A 3,777-nucleotide genomic window follows, 5' to 3' on the forward strand; every position below is an offset into this window, starting at 1 on the left:
AGATGCCGCACACAGACTAGGGAAGTCATGCTATTCTCAGGGACCCGAGGGTGACAAACCTGCCAGGGGAGCGGATATTGGGCCTGGGCGTGCCCTCCTACAGCTCCGTCTTGTGGGTCCTGCTCGAACCTAACCCCGATCAGCACATCTGACCCCGGCTTCCAGCTGCTGTTCGAGGGAATATTTCTGACAAGTGCCAGATGGGTTGTTAGAAAGCAATATTCTTATCCCAGTACTTTTAAGGACCACGATGTGCCCTGTATGTTGGAGTTCTCACTCCGTCGATCTCGGGCAGCCGGGAAGGCTTCGCCCATCGGGTGCTGCCCCAAGTAGTGCACTGGACAGGACCCAAGTGCCCTGAGCCCGGGGTTGAGGCCCGACTCTCCACTCCCCAAATTGTATGCATTTCACGCCATTCCCACCCCCAGATCCAACCTGCCAAAGGACTCGCCCGTCCGCCTGAGTGGATCCCCAGCGCCGATGAGGTCGCCTGGGCCTGCCTGGAGGATCCCGAGCCGGAGCCAAGCGCCGCCTGAGCACCCCGAGGGGACCCAGAGTCGAGCGAGAGACTCCCGACATTGATGGGGCAAAGACGGAGGTGAGAGTCACGCCAAGAAGCCGGACCGACCGGCCGTTCCCCACCCTCCCCGTTCAGCCCAGGCGCGGCCGCGAGACCCCCGTCTTCCCGCTTCCTCGGGCCCTCCCGTCTCTAGGCCGCCACCCCGAGCCTCCCCGGGCTCCCCGCTGCTCACCAAGACCTGGGGCTCCGGCTCAAGAGGCCCCTCGGAGCGAGTCAGATTCGCCTCCACCGTCTGACACCGCAACTTAAACTCCGGACTGTGACGTCACCGCGCAGTGCGTCTTAAAGGGCCAGGCGCCGGGACTGACCCGTTGGCTGGAAGGGAATGTCGCCTGCTGCACTCGGTGACTGTCCGACCCCTGGGGAGAACGTGGCCGAGACAGGGGCGATTGCTGGGCTGCAGAGGGGAGGGTCACGGTTCTAATCAACATCGCAGACCCCACCCCACAAACCCGAACCGAGTGCTCAGAAGCCGCACTGGGCCGCCCCTTAGGCGTCGCTGTCTTTAGTCCTGGACGTTCCCGGGACGACCCGGGAGCCGGGCTGAGAGCGGAGCCAGGCGGCGAGGGTGGGCTGGGTCACAGCTGCGACAGTCACTGCTGTCCCGTCTGAATGTCTGCTGGTTGTTGATGGATCTGCAGGAGCTGTGCTTGTGCTGCTGTGCGTCTTGTCAAGAGGCAGGTCCTGCACTTGCAATGAAGTCGGTCGGTCGGGGCCTTGCAACCTGGTGGGCTCCAAGACTCGAAAGAGGAGATGATGCCCTACTCTCCAAAGTTCAAGATCCAGGGACGAAGCTCTGCTTCTTGCAGAGGACTATGCGAGATTGTTAGAGCTGGAAACCCAGGGAAATCAGGATGGCTCCAACGATGTATACAGGATGAAAGCTCTGGATGCCATCCGTGCCTCTGCTATCCCAGATCAAATTGAAGGCCAGCGTCCTTTTTCTTTAATGGACGAGAATCTTTTTTCCTACCTGCAAGACCTTCACAGCACCACTACACCTTTCAAGGACGTGTGCAAGGCCCTCATTGAGGAGACCCTGATGGAGGGCTGAGACAGCTCATGACGGGACTGGGGTCTTTGGCCAGAGGGAGTTCCTGTGCTAGAATGAGGCCCTCAGAGAGCTGACCACTGTGATCAAAGCAATAAGTGGGAGCTCTCACACACAGCACCAATCGGCAGCCAAAGATCTGACCCAGTCTCCCGACGTCTCCCCCAACAACCATCCAGGTAACATACTTTCCCGTCACTCAAAAGACCAAAAGTGCCAAGCACCTGCTCAAATAAGAGAGTTTTAAGCTCCACTCTAAAACAGTTGAGAGTACTCTGTGCTATAACTATAGAACTTGTACAGTGGATGGATCTGAGCGGAAAGCACTGTGCTGCCTGACTAACCTAGACTGGCTTCATTGGAGCTTCCACTGTGCAGAGCTATAACTTTTCACCAACCATATCTTAGGGCATTTTTCGGGTCTTTGTTGGTTTGACTTGAAATTTTCTCTTGGACATGAATTCAGATTTTTTAAATGTCAATGATATTGGAATTGTTTTATGTGTAAGTTCTTATTTGGACTAGGGATTTAGCTCAGTGGTAGCATCAATGCCTCTTATACATGAGGCCCTGAATTCCATCGCAGACATCACATGACCCATTGGGCATCACTGGTTCTGGCTCTCAAGCAGCATCTTGATATGGGTCCTACTTAATAGAATCTCATGAACCTGAGAGGTAGATCTAACATCTGGGCGGGTATGTTTTGAATGCAGGAGGACCATGTTTAATTATCCCTGCAAGCACATGGTTCTTCAAGAATCACCAGAAGCAACTCCCAAGCATCGGGTCAGGAATAGCCTCTAAGTCACATTCCCTTTTCCAAATAACCCTGAAATTGAGTACAGACAATTTTAGTACTAGCTGGTTTTTCTTTTTCTGTGACAAGAAGCTTTTGGATTGGTCCTCATATTGCCATCTGATTAGATTTCTCTTGATTGGTTCCTTTGGGTTACATGTTAAAAAGGTATTTCCCATTGCCTCATCTGGCTCTTTCCCCATCCTAGCCATCTTAAATAAAAAATATTCACATGAGAACTTTCTCTGAGTTGGAGATGGCAGTGGGGGTGTCTAGTGATCCCTGGAAAAACTGGTTGGAACAAGCTGGAGCTTGGAGAGAGAGAAATGCCACCCTAGAGAAGGTTCACCCTGGGATATCCACTTTAGAGACAATCCTTACCTTGACAAGCTGGGGGAGACGGGGTGTTTATCTCACGCCAAGCTTACCCAACATCCCCAGCAGATTCCAACAGGAATGTTTGCCATGGTTGTTGGAACAATGTGGGAAAGGAAGGGGCCAAGCTGGACCCATAGCTTCAGGATGAGGATTGGCTCCAAGGACCATATCGGTCGGGCAGAGGCACACTGAGGCTGGACAAGGCACCACACTGGACACACAACATGGCTCCTCCCTCACTGCCATGCTTGCTTTCCCCTACACCCCTTGGCCAGCAGTTCCCTCTCCCTTAATCTCTCTGTGCTCTTAATAGGAAGGAGACGCAGAGAGGTCGTTGGAGATTCTGGAGAAGAGCCAAGGGTTCAGCTGTATCAAGGAGCCTGGCGGGGGTCTTGTCTACCATCTTTCCTCTACGAAAGGTGTCTTTTGCGAGGACGTTGGACCCCTAATCTGCAGAAAATTATCGAAGAGACCCCATCAGCCTAACACAGAATGTGATGATGGAGAAGATGGAAGATCCAGACCAGCTGAAGACCAACAAAAGAGAAGCAGCTCTCAGAATTTTCTGCACCTGAGTTACCTCCAAAATTTAACTTTCTCTTAGGCTAATCTCTTAACCCTATTTTCATCAGTCACTATATTGCTGGTTAAATTGTGTTTTATCTGTATGAATTTTACTGCTTTGTTCTAAGCGCCATGCAAACAAAATTTTGTATCTAACTTTAATAGTTGTTTCCACAGTTCTGGGAAAAGCATGTTAGAGTTTTGAAAGTTCTCTATCCTGGTGTATTTTTTTTGGTTTTGGGGCCACACCTGTTTGACGCTCAGGGGTTATTCCTGGCTATGTGCTCAGAAATTGCTCCTGGCTTTGGGGAACCATATGGGATGCTGGGGGATCGAACCTAGTTACATCCTACACTAGTGCTTGCAAGGCAAACACCTTATCTTTAGCGCCTCCACCTCTCCAGC

At 52.1% G+C, this 3,777-nt stretch overlaps 1 pseudogene; it reads left to right on the forward strand.

Moving 5' to 3' along the window:
* Positions 1–261: 261 nt before the first annotated feature.
* Positions 262–2,017, forward strand: LOC126000467 (protein C1orf43 homolog; annotated as a pseudogene).
* The last annotated feature ends 1,760 nt before the right edge of the window (positions 2,018–3,777 follow it).

This window comes from Suncus etruscus, assembly GCF_024139225.1.
Source record: "Suncus etruscus isolate mSunEtr1 chromosome 15 unlocalized genomic scaffold, mSunEtr1.pri.cur SUPER_15_unloc_12, whole genome shotgun sequence".
Lineage (NCBI taxonomy): Eukaryota > Metazoa > Chordata > Mammalia > Eulipotyphla > Soricidae > Suncus > Suncus etruscus.